Below are 13,644 nucleotides of genomic sequence, written 5' to 3'. Positions count from 1 at the left end.
TTATGCTGCATAGTTAATAGAGTCGGACTTCGTTTCATAATTATTGTAGGTCCTTTGGTTCACCATAAAAGATCTGATAAATTACTAATCAGTATTTGGATCACACTAATGGCGGACGGGCTCCACGTCAGCAGTTTTAAATTGGTTCAAATGGCTCTAAGCACTATGGGACTTAACATCTGACGTCATCAGCCCCTAGAACTCATAACTACTTAAAGCTAACTAACCTAAGGACATCACACACATCCATGCCCGAGGCAGGATTCGAACTTGCGACAGTAGCAATCGCGCGGTCCCGGACTGAAGCGCCTAGAACCGCTCGGCCACCGAGGCCGGCCTCAGTAGTTTTGCATTTCTTTCACGAATAGGTGTATACAAAGCTGATAAAGACATTAACACAAAGAGATATGTTTAGTTTGTTAAATTAATACATCTGAAAGGTATTAATTTAAATATACTAAAATAGGGGGGCGTTTGAAAAGTCTGTGAAAAGTCCGAGAGGTGCCGCCACCGGCGCCTATCGAGGTCATGTTTGGTTAGTAGCATCTTTGGAAAGATCGCGCACCACGTTTCAGTCATATTGGTCTATTTCTTTGTGTTTGGCATTCGTGTCAGTCAAGGAAGTCGAGTGACTGTCAAAAAATGGACGGAAAAGAATTTCCTATGGTGATTAAACATTACTTTATGAAAGGCAAAACGCCTCAGGAGACTAATGAGAAGCTTGATTAACATTATGTTGATTCTGCGCCTTCGCTTAGAACAGTTCACAAGTGATTTCACAATTTTAGGAGTGGCCATATGGGCACAAGTGATGCTGAACGTTCTGGATGCCCTGTGGAGTTTACGACTCCAGAAGTCATTGATAAAATCCATGATATATTGATGGATGACAGAACAGTTATGGTGCGTGAGACTGCCAGTGCCAAGGGCGTCTCGAATGAACGGGTATAAAATATTTTGCATGAACATTTGGACAGGACAAAGCTCTCTCCAAGATGTGTTTCGCGATTGCTAACGCTTGACCAAAAACGGAATCGTGTGTAATGTTGCAAGGATGGTTTGCAGCTGTTCAGAAGGATCCGCAGGACTTTGAGCGTCGTTTCGTTACTGTGGATGAAACATGGATACGTTACTATACTCCTGAGACCAAACAACAATGTAAACAATGGGTTACCAAGGCAGAATCTGCATGAAAAATGCGAAGATCATTCCTTATGCCAGAGAGGTTATGACGACTGTTTTTCGGGATTCGCCAGGGATAATCCTCATCGACTATCTGGAAAAGGGGAAAACTATTACAGGTGAATATTATTCATTTTTATAGGACCGTTCTTTCCCATCATGACAATGCACCAGGACAAACCTAAGCAGTTCTGGTGGCAAAATTAATGGGAATATGATTCCATCTCATTTACCACAACACACTATTCTCCAGATATGGCTCCCTTGGACTACTATTTGTTCCCCAATTTGAAGAAATGTCTGGCGAGACAAAGATTTTATTCAAACGGGGACGTGAATGCAGCAACTATTAGCTATATTGCAGACTTAGACAATTCCTATTATTCGGAAGGGATCAACCAATTAGAACAGCTTTGGACGAAGTGCGTAAGTCTAAAAGGAGAGTATGTTGAAAAATAAAAGGTTTACCCCAAAGATGTAAGCAGTTTTTATTTTTTCACGGTCTTTTCAAACGCCCCTCGTATATTCATGGTACTTAAGAGCTAACAAGATGGATGTATACACAGCGAAAGCTGAAGAACATAGGACGATACGAAACAGAAAGACATCTCCTAGCCAGTCACAGATACAATATGAAAGCTTCTCTGTTCTTCATTGTCGTAGAAAGTATTACATGTACTTATTTACATTTGTGGACTTTCTGAGACAAACATATTTCATAAACATAAAGAAAGAAAAATTTTCTTGGTGTCTTACATTTTCCTGCAATATGTTTGACTACGATACTGGCTGTTACATGAGTAGTCATTCAAGTCGTGTACAACAAGGTTAAGTCAATTCAGGGATGTGTCTGTCTGTGGGAATTGATTCAGCCACTGCTGGAGTGACGTCGTAGTTGGCTTGTATGATGTCAATCGGACGGTGACAACCGACTGAGAATGAGCTCTGGTTGTGCACTTTGCAGCAGAGGTTGGCATCGAAGCACGTCCCGTCCAGGAGTGTAGCCGTCACACCCGTGCGAGCCTTGCCTAGCGCAGCTGGTTTAGCTGGGGCAGTCGCATGGAGGTCCGACGCGCCGCACGGTGCAGAGTCATGCAGCCGCACTGGGCTACAGCAGTCTCCGGCCGAGCGAGTCCCTGACGTCACCACAAGGGCCGAGCAGTGCTGTTGCGAAACAACTTCTATGCCACGGGCTAAGAAGCAGAGTCGTGTATGGAGACGCAGCCCACGGGTCGCGACCTCACTGCTCCGCACTGAGCGAGGCTGTGACGTCACTGTATCAGTGACTTGTGCAAGCGCTGGCGTGCTGCGGCCTACGTGCTGTTGGTAGCGCTGACGGCAGCTGTGAGCTAGCGCTGTGACCGGTGAGTAGAGCAGAGTTTAGTTCAAATGTTCAAATGTGTGTGAAACCTTATGTGGCTTAACTACTAAGGTCATCAGACCAAACACCATTTCGTCCGATGCAGATTCCCATATTGTGCTCCAGGAAAGTGGGTGACACCGCCGTAACGACGACACAGCAGAAAGGCGTTATTAGGCCAGTTACTACGCATCCAATCAACAGACTTCTTTTGGTCTACATGGTTGCAAGCTGTGATTTGCGAAGCAAGAGCGCTCTGTCTCAACATGAATTACCGTTACTTTCAGTCAAAGCTGTCTCAGTCTGGTAGCTACTATTTACGAGAAGACGTGTATTCCACTCCTCGAGGCGACGTGATGCTCACGCAACCACCACGAGATGTGGCCTCTACTACCTGTGGGCCCCTGTTGCTGGTTTTATGATTAGTTGTGTGGTGGGCCTAGCATCTTCCAGCCAGTGGGGCAACTACCAGGTGCCACCAGCTTTCCGCTGTAGAGGGCAGTCGTTTGAGACCACGGCCACCTGTTGCGTCAGTTCCTCAACACTCACTGTCTTCAGCACACACTATGGAGGACGTTGCACCACAAAATGTTCTAGTTTGTTCTTCAGTAAAATGTATGACCAACAGTGAAGTTTTTATGAATAGCCACAGATCATCACCCTGACAACAATCCACCACCTCAACTCAGACCTCCATATGTTGAGGTCACCCACCTGAACCTCTACATTTTGATGTCAGAAGTGTGTGTCACCTGTAAATTTCAGTGAAAGAGGTACATTACCAGCATCAGTGTGCAGCGGGTAACTGCATTGACTGCTTTATTTTTTTTCCCTGCGAGTATCACGTCACGTCATTGCACCTTTTAGCAACTTTTCAGTTCTGTTTTCATGTTTGACATGTGTCAAGTAAACTCAGACTGTGTTTTGAGGATGTGTAAATTAGAGCGTTATTTTTGCCTATCATCAATGAGTGGGGCTCATTGTCTTGAAGTGTATAATGTGTTAACCATGCATAGCTTCTTAGGAGGTGAAGGTGATTTTTGTCGAGAAGTCGGAGTTTTGTTGTAGTTTTCGTCGTTTTTAATGGTCAATGTATTTCATTTTGAGCAATAAATGTGGCTCACTACGTTTTAGCACATGATGTAGTAGTCATGAGTAGCCGCTCAAGTGGGGAAGTTAAGTAACTGTAAGTGTTAGGATAGAATTAGGTTAAGTGTCCTTGTAGTCATACTGTTTTGTTCTCCTCGATTGTTGTTTGCATGGTTGGTGGCGGGATCCCCTGGCGGAGAAGTTGCGAATTTCTGCAGCCTGGACCAGATGTGCAGGGAAGTGCATGTGCCGATGATTTTGGTGTCTTGCAGAGTGCAACTGCCGACAGTAATTTTGTTGTAGATACTTAGGAGGTGACAAAGAAAGCTATCAATGAGGCTGATAGTATTGAAGATGTTTTTGGTACTGAAGTGTGAGTGTAGAAATGAATGTGCGCAATGGAAAATACTGAAAGCTAATATAAAGATTTTGCCCTGTCTGGTTACCCTTTGAAGCTGATCTTAGGATCTCTTAACGGTGATATTATTTCCTCCATCTTGCTCTTCAACATATAAATTACAACATAAAAATAAATGAATGATTCAGGGAACTAGTAACTACTAAATTATAAATGTTGTTTCTGCTTATACATTAATTGTAGATTAAAACACCTTTATTTATTACAAATATTTATATGTCGATGCGCAATGGACATTAAGAGATACAAACTCCAGCCACAAAAAAAAAAAAAAAAAACTCATTAAACACTAGGACGGCAGAAGGCGGTCCTCTCACTAGTATAATCTAATACTACCTTCTTCTTTCTGTATTCTACAGACAAGAAATGCGAACTCCCACCCACAAGGACGGAATTCAGATAAAGACTCAGCATGAGTACAGACAGGAGAAGTGCTCTCAATCACTGAACGCTGCGTACTCAACGACGATTTCCTATCCGGAGACGAAGTCCAGAGTCGTATAAGTTAGCAACACCTTCGGTCACCTAAACCAACTTTTCAGTGCCTTGTGCAATATATCATGCAAATTAAGCATCAGTGATTTCGACCGCATTTGTCCTATCATGATAAACGAACCCTGCGACAGTATATCACTGGTGACAGCTTCCCCCAGCTTCAACATTATCCTCCTGGGTTCCACCGCTCGTCATCGAAAGTCAGTTTCGGCATGGTGCTTGATGGAAAAGTCTAGCCCTGGGATTGCACAGCAGCCTTCGCCTGCATCACGCATTACACAGCAAGTGTTGTCACTTTTGTAAATCTCCTGATCCACTTGCACAAGCCTTGTCGGCCCGATCATAAACCTTAGAAACACATTTCCTCCTACCTTCTGAGGAGACAGTGCAGTCAAATATGGTGCCCAATCTGCGGACTTCGTAAATACTAAATGCGTCTGTACCACTTCAGTACCCAAAACATCTGCAATACAATCAGCCTTATTGAAAGCTTTCTGTGTCACCTCCTAAGTATCAACAACAATATTACTGTCGGTAGTTGCACTCTCCAAGACACAAAGATCATCGGCACATGCACCTCCCTCTACATCTGGTCCAGGCTTCAGAAATTCGCAACCTCTCCGCCAGGGTATACCTCACTAATTATGCAAACAACAAACGCGGAGAACAAAACATTACGACTGTAACACTACCGTCTGTTACTGCTATAACATAACCGTAAAGTAGGAGGCAGGTCGTGAAATATAACTATCTAGTTAAAACAATTATGGTATAAAGCAACAGAGCAGTGTTACTCTCTGAGAGGCATTTTGTTGTGTTGACCGAGTTGTACCTAACGGGGGTGGCTTATCGGAAATGAAAGTCAGAATTACGTAAATATTTGAACAGTAACAAACAAAATTTTTGTTTATCTGCACTGTTTAACGCATAGAGAAAACGGTCACCAGCCTAATTAGGCAAGAGAATGATTAACATTTTTGTTCAAGAAAATAGTTATTAGTAACTTTAACGGATAAACACAACCTATACTTTGTCACACGTGAGTGCAATGAACTGTGACCCATACATATGTTTACGGTAAGAATGAAGCTAACAGCTAGAGCAGCACAAACTATAACAGATAGCGAAACACACTATTACTTTCAGGGCTTGTTCAAACTGAATAGTCTTTATAACATTACTATTAACATTCACTGCAGGATCATAAACTGGACATAGGTTAAGTCTCTCTCAGTTAAATACTTTAATATTTAAAATTAAAGTTAATTGGAATCCACTAACAGGTTCCTTCTCACTATCTTTTGAATAAAGAAATTATGGTTTTGATAAATAGTGGTCTTCCCATTACTTGATACCTAGCAATAGCACAATAGACAAACCGTCAATCCTGTTATACTACTAATATGCACTTCCAATACACAAGAGAGACAAACACTTAGCAATCATGAACAAATAATTTTCTACTATTGCAGTTTTCCACTTTTACTACACTGAAACACAATGTTGACAAATTTGCAAGAAACTGACTCACCTTTTAAAATTTACTACATGTAGCACTATGATAATTAACTAAGCAAATCTTTATAAGCCTCAATTTTAAGAACTTTAATTTATAAAAGTAACAGCAAATTGTCTTTATTACCACAGTCTTCTACTTTCAAGTAAATGATTAAATAAGTCACTTTGATACTTCACAAAACTACATTTACTGCCTACCACAATTTCACTAAATCCACAATAAATCTGAATATTCCCTTCTCATCAAAGATCAAACAACATTATGTAATTAAATGTCTAACTTTGAGGCTTTCATTTTTTCCACAAAATACGACACTCGGTAGTCATAGTTCAGATGGAGAGGAACCTGAGAGGTGTTGTGATAGGGAAAAAATCAAGGTAGGTACATAAATTCAGTTATAAGTTTCCTTATATTTGTGCACACTAAATCACCCAGTAAGCTTATCCTTCACTGTACATTATTATAGCATTCCGTTACAGTGATTGCGCAATGTGGTGTGGATTTGCGGGCAGAATTGCTGGACTCTGTCCCTTCTTGGTGGCGATGATGGATACCAATTCCAGAATCGTTCCAGCTATTTATCCATCCATCCGAGGCATTGGTAAGCGGCAGGAAAAGCTTCTCTCGGAACCAGCACAATATACAACTCTTACACAGGCAGTGCACAGTTTGGTAGCTCGCCCCCGACTGACTCTTGGCTCCATCTTTTCTACCTAGGCCAACCACATTTTGTGCGCGCTACACAGTTCCGTTCCCGAGGGGAACCACAAAACGTTTTACACACAAAATGACTAAGAACCCTAAGTGAGGATCAGCAGTTTACATAACAGTAACCAAACATATTAATTAAAACAGGACATTTGCACATATAGGTAGTTCTAAACAAAATTATTTAAACAAATTCCAATTATATACAGTAAGATTTGTTCCCTCCAAATGGGACAAAGAATTTAAATGACAGATACACTACATTGTACAGAATCACACCATAACATCAAAGTTTTCACAAAGAAAGGAGTATAAAATTTTGTGTTATCTATTCAATGAAACACATTTACAAATACTCAATGTTATAACATTAAACCAAAGCAAAAGGCAAAATAAATCCATACAGCATTAGAACTATGGTGTTACACGACGACAAGGACACGTAATCTAATTCTATCCTAACACTTACTGTAACTTCTCCACCTGAGCGGCTAGTCATGTTTTAAACGTAGTGAGCCACACTGATTGCTCAAAATGAAATACATTGCCCATTAAAACGACGAAAACTACCACAAAACTCCGACTTCTCGACAAAACTCATCTTCCCCTCTTAAGAAGTTACGCATGGTTAACACCTTATACACTTCCAGACAATGAGCCACACTCATTCATGATAGGATAAAATAACGCTCATATTTACACATACTCAGAACACGGTCTGAGTTTACTTGACAGATGTCACAAATTAAAACAGAACTGAAAAGCTGCTAAAACGTGCACTGACTCGGCGTGATACTCGCAGGGGAAAAAAATAGAACAGACAGAGCACTCACCTACTGCACACTGATGCTGTGTTGGTTGGTTGGTTGTTTTGGGGAAGGAGACCAGACAGCGTGGTCATCGGTCTCATCGGATTAGGGAAGGATGGGGAAGGAAGTCGGCCGTGCCCTTTCAGAGGAACCATCCCGGCATTTGCCTGGATTGAATTAGGGAAACCACGGCAAACCTAAATCAAGATGGCCGGACGCGGGATTGAACCGTCGTCCTCCCGAATGCGAATCCAGTGTCTAACCACTGCGCCACCTCGCTCGGTGATGCTGTGTGTCGACGAAACTGCAACCCTGAGGTAGTTGAGAGTTACCGTCTCCAGGAAGGGTGGCTGGTAAGGTTCTCCTGTCACTCAAATTTGGACGTGACACACACTTCTGACATCAAAATGTGGAGGTCCAGGATGGATGACCTCTACATGTGGAGGTCTGAGTTGAGGTGGTGGTTTACTGAAGAACAAACCAGAAAATTCTGTGGTGCAGCGTCCTCCATAGTGTGTGCTGAAGACAGCGGGTGTTACGGAACTGATGCAAAAGGTGGCCATGATCTCAAACGTCTGCCTTCTATGGCTGAAGGCTGATTGCACCAGGTAGTTGGCCCACAGGCTGGAAGATGCTAAACTCACAGCACTGACCTTAAAGCGAGCAGCAGGGGCCCACAGTTAGTGGAGGCCAAATCCCAAGGTTGCTGCTTGTAGCCTCATGTCGCCTTCTGGAGCGGCATATTCCTCTCCTGATAAATAGTAGCTACCACACTGAGACACCTTTGACTGAAAATAATGGCAATTTACGTTGGGACAGAGCGGTCTTGCTTTACAAATCATAGCTTGTAACCATGTAGACCATAAGAAGTTTGTTGATTCGATGTGTAGTTACTGGCTTACCAACGCCTTTCTGCTGCGTCGTCGTTATGGCCTTTCATTTAGCACATTGTGGGAATCTGCCAGTGGCATTGCTGCATCTGACGTAATGGTGTTTGGTCGGCTCTGAGCTGGCCCACTCCCAAAATTTTTGGCAACAGCGATGGTAACATCACAATTTTACTCAGTAGTGCCGAAAAGTAGTGGTGGCACTGCAGATCGAATAACTGATAATAAGATACTGAGTCGAACTGGGGAAGACAAGAAATTTGTGGCACAACTTCGTTTAATAGGGCATATACTGAGGCATCAAGGACTCCTCAGTTTGGAATATAATTTAATTGGTGACAGGAGAAAATACAAAAACGCATTACATGAAGCAGGCAAAAAAGAATACATACGTCTAAAAAATGACATCGACTGGAAGTGCAAAATGGCTAAGCAGGGATGGCTAGAGGGCAAATGTAATTATGTCGAGGCGCATATCACTAGGGGTAAATTAGATACAGCCTACAGGAAAATAAAAGAGATCTTTGTAGAAAAGAGAACGACTTGCATGAATATCAAAAGCTCCGATTGAAATCCAGTAATAAGCAAAGAAGGGAAAGCAGAAAGGTGGAAGGAGTATATAGAGGATCTATATAAGGGCGATGTTCTTGAGGACAATATTATAGAAATGGAAGAGAATGTACATGAAGATGAAATAGGAGATATGATACTGCGTGAAGACTTTAACTGAGCACTGAAAGACCTAAGTCGAAAGAAGGTCCCAGGAGTAGACAACATCCCATTAGAACTAATGACAGCCTTGGGAGAGCCAGGCCTAACAAAACTCTACCATCTAGTGAGCAAGATGTATGAGACAGCCGAAATACCCTCGGACTTCAAGAAAAATATAATAATTCCAATCCCAAAAGAAAGCAGGTGTTGACAGATGTGAAAATTACCGAACTATCAGTTTAATAAACCACGGCTGCAAAATATTATCACAAATTCTTTACAGACGAATGGAAAAACTGTTAGAAGCCGACCGACCTCGGGGAAGTTCAGTATGGATTCAGTAGAAATGTTGCAACACATGAGGTAATACTGACCCTACGACTTACCTTAGAATACAGATTAAGCAAAGGCCAACTTACGTTTCTAGCATTTGTAGACTTAGAGAAAGCTATTGACAATGTTGACTGGAATACTCTCTTTCAATTTCTGAAGGTGACAGGCGAAAAATACAGGGAGCGAAAGGCTATTTACAATTTGTACAGAAACCAGATAGCAGTTATAAGAGTCGAGGGGCATGAAAGGAAAGCAGTGGTTGGGAAGGAATGAGACAGGGTTGTAGCCTATCCCCGATGTTATTCAATCTGTATATGGAGAAGAAATAAAAACTTTTGAGATTCAGTGATGACATTGTAATTCTGTCAGAGACAGCAAAGTACCTGGAACAGCAGAACGGAATGGACAGTGCCTTGAAAGGAAGATATAAGATGAACATCAACAGAAGCAAACCGAGGATAACAGAATGCAGTCGAATTAAATCGGGTGATGCTGCGGGAATTAGATTAGGAAATGAGACGCTTAAAGTAGTAAATGAGTTTTGCTATTCGGGGAGCAAAATAACTGATGATGGTCGAAGTACAGAGAAAATAAAATCCAGACTGCCTGTGGCAAGGAAAGCGTTTATGAAGAAGAGAAATTTGTTAACATCGAGTATAGATTTAACTGTCAGGAAGTCGTTTCTGAAAGTATTTGTATGGAGTGTAGTCATGAATGGAAGTGAAACGTGGACGATAAATAGTTTAGACCAGAAGAGAATAGAAGCTTTCGAAATGTGGTGCTACAGAATAATTCCGAAGATTAGATGGGTAGATCATATAACTAGCGAGGATGTACTGAATAGAATGAAAGAGGAGAGAAAATTTGTGGCACAACTTGACTAGAAGAAGGGATCGGTTGGTAGGGCATATTCTGAGGCATCAAGGGATAGCCAATTTAGTATTGGAGGGCAGCGTGGAGGATACAAATCGTAGAAGGAGACCAAGAGATGAATACACCAAACAGATTCAGAAGGATGTAGGTTGCAGTAGGTGCTGGGAGATGAGGAAGCTTGCACAGGATGGAGTAGCATGGAGAGCTGCAGCAAACCAGTCTCTGGACTGAAGAGCAAAACAACGACAACAAGAGCTAACAAAATAGGTCCATACATAGCGAAAGCTGAAGAGCAAAGGACGATACGAAACAGGAAGGCGTCTCCTAGCTGATCGCAGAAAAAATGTATGGGCTTCTCTGTTCTTCGTTTCTGTAGAAAGTATTACATGTACTTATTAACATTTTTGTACTTTCTGGTACGCATATAGTTCACAAACATAAAGAAAGAAAAATTTTCTTGGTGTCTTACATTTTCCTACGACACATTTGAGTACGATACTGGCTGTTACACGAGTAGTCATTCAAATAGTCAGTACAACAAAATTACAAGATTGGAGTATACAAGAAAAAGACAGTACACAATTTGACATGTTTTAAATAAACAGTTTGACAAATCATTTACATTGACATGGGAGAAATTTCTAAAAGATACACTAACTTAATGTTTGAGACGTATCAATGTTCTGAAGATAAGAGGTTAAGTCATTTCAGTGACGTGTCTGCCCGTGGGAATTGATGCAGCCACTGCTGGAGTGACATCGCAGTTGACTTGTATGATGTCAGTCGGTTGGTGACGACTGGCTAAGTGCGAGTTCTGGTTGTGCACTTCGCAGCAGAGGTGGGCATCGAGGCGATGCCCGTCCAGGACCGTAGCCATGTGAGCCGTGCGAGACTTGCCTCGCGCTGCCGGTTCAACCGGGGCACCCGCACCGAGGTCCGACGCGCCGCATGGTGCAGAGTAGTGCGCCCGCACAGGACTACAGCAGTCTCGGACCGAGCGAGTCCCTAACGTCACACCAAGGGCCGAGCAGTGCTGTTGCGAAAGCACCTGTATGTCAGCGGCTCAGCAGAGTTCCGCATAGGGAATGATATTATCTACGTCCCAAACACTAGAAGACACTACTTTCAAATATGATCTACAGTGGTGTGCAACCTCAGTGGAAGTGAAACTTACGTGATTACAGCTGCTCAGCTTTATAGCCTTAATATGCCGAAACAATCATTAGCACCTAATGTGCTGTGTACCCTTGCGTCGGAGTAATGGTTCACGTACATGTCTGCGACGATGGAAGAACTCTGGGAGTTCGCGTTTCTTGTCTGTAGAACACAGAGAGGAGAACATATTATTAGATTATACTACTCAGAGGACAGCCCTCTGCCGTCCTAGCGTTTCAATGAGTTTTTTATTTTGTGGCTGGAGTTCCTCCATCGTTGCAGACGTGAACGCGAACCATCAATCCGGCGCACGGGACGCAGTACATTCGGTGATATTGATTGCTTTGGCATATTAGGGCTATAAAGCTGAACACCTGTGATCACGTAAGTTTCACTTCCACTGAGGTTGCACACCACTCTAGATCATCTTTGTAAATAGTGTCTTCTAGTGTCATCTTAGATGATGTCAGTCATATCGCGTTATTTGTATTAGATCGCGTATCCATAAAAAGGGGCGGATTTGGTCAGTTGATCAATAATATTAGTCAGGAAATTCATTTGTATCTCTTTATGTCCAATGAACATCGACATATAAACATTTGTAAATAATAAAGATGTTTTAATCTACAATAAATATATAAGCAGAAACATTAATATTTAGTAGTTACTAGTTCCCTTACGCATTCATTTATTTTTATGTTGTAATTTATATGTTAAAGAGCAAGAAGGAGGAAATAATATCACCATTAAGAGATCCTATGATCTGCTTCAGGGTTACTCAGACAGGGCCAAATCTTCATTTGCACGTTCAGTATTTTCCAGTGCACACATTCTATCTTACACCCGCCTGGATCGGCATCTTGGAAACCATACAAATACCTTCCAGAAATACTTCCTAACACTTAAATTCATATTCGATGTTAGCAAATCCTTCTTTTTCATTAATACTTTTCTTGCTATAATCAGTCATCATTTGGTATCCTCTCTACTTCGGCCATCATCAGTTATTTTGCTGCCCAATATTCCTTTTAGGGTCTCATCTTGTAATCAGATTCCCTTAACACTACCTGGTTTAACCCTCGCAATACCAAGGGAGAGGGAAGGGGTACTTTATGCCTACCTTTTCAGAATACAGTAATCTAGTCAGGTACATTATATTTTAAAATTCTGAAAAAAAAATATATTTGTGCTTTTTAATGAATTCTTCTGCCAGATTCCGTAATTGTTTAAAATTTTTCAGTAAAACTTAACGCTAAAATTTAGGTCTTGTCAGTCGATGTGAATTTTCAGAACATGTGTCTTATTCATATTTTCAGGTTTAGGACACTTCTTATGCATAAATATATCTTTAAAATAGAGGGTTATCTTATAATCCCTTTTCAGGGCTCTATCTATTCCATTCAACTGTTATTCCAAGTTCTTTGCTGCCACTGACAGAACTGCAGTGTCACTGGTTAACTTCAAAATGTTTATTGCTTCTCCCTGATATTTAGTTCTGTTTACAAATTTGTCCTTGCATGCTTTACTGCTTGTGAAGTGCAGATGTTGAATAACTTCCCTCGGGCATGGATGTGTGTGCTGTCCTCTTAGGTTAGTTAAGTTTAAGTAGTTCTAAGTTCTAGGGGACTGATGACCTCAGAAGTTAAGTCCCATAGTGCTCAGAGCCATTTGAACCATTTTTGAATAACTTCGAGTGTAGGCTACCAGAATGTCTCACACCCATCATTCCATTGCACAACTAGAAATCCAGGAGATGGAGTAGCAGAATTTATGTGCTTCAGCAAGATTTGTTCTTTGATGCAGTGGGGCTATGAATTCCATGCCCAGTCTCATTACTCCTCTCTTCTTTTTACCGGTCGACAGCAAAATTCATATTTCAGTGTATATACGGCCAAAATTCAAACTCTGATTTAGGACAACATGGATTCCCAAGGATTATAATTTTACCAGTAATGGAGAATCATTTAGGAATGAGCGTCTTTTCAATCTCAGAACATTAAATGTTATTTATGTTACACCAAGAAGAGCAGAGTACATTGAGACAACTATTTCTAGATCGAAAGGTAAGCCACTTCCGTTCGAACCCACTAGCGAGGAAAAACAGA

The sequence above is a fragment of the Schistocerca serialis genome, chromosome 3 (genome assembly GCF_023864345.2).
Source record: "Schistocerca serialis cubense isolate TAMUIC-IGC-003099 chromosome 3, iqSchSeri2.2, whole genome shotgun sequence".
Taxonomy (NCBI): Eukaryota; Metazoa; Arthropoda; class Insecta; order Orthoptera; family Acrididae; genus Schistocerca; species Schistocerca serialis.
Note: the sequence above shows the minus strand (reverse complement) of the source record.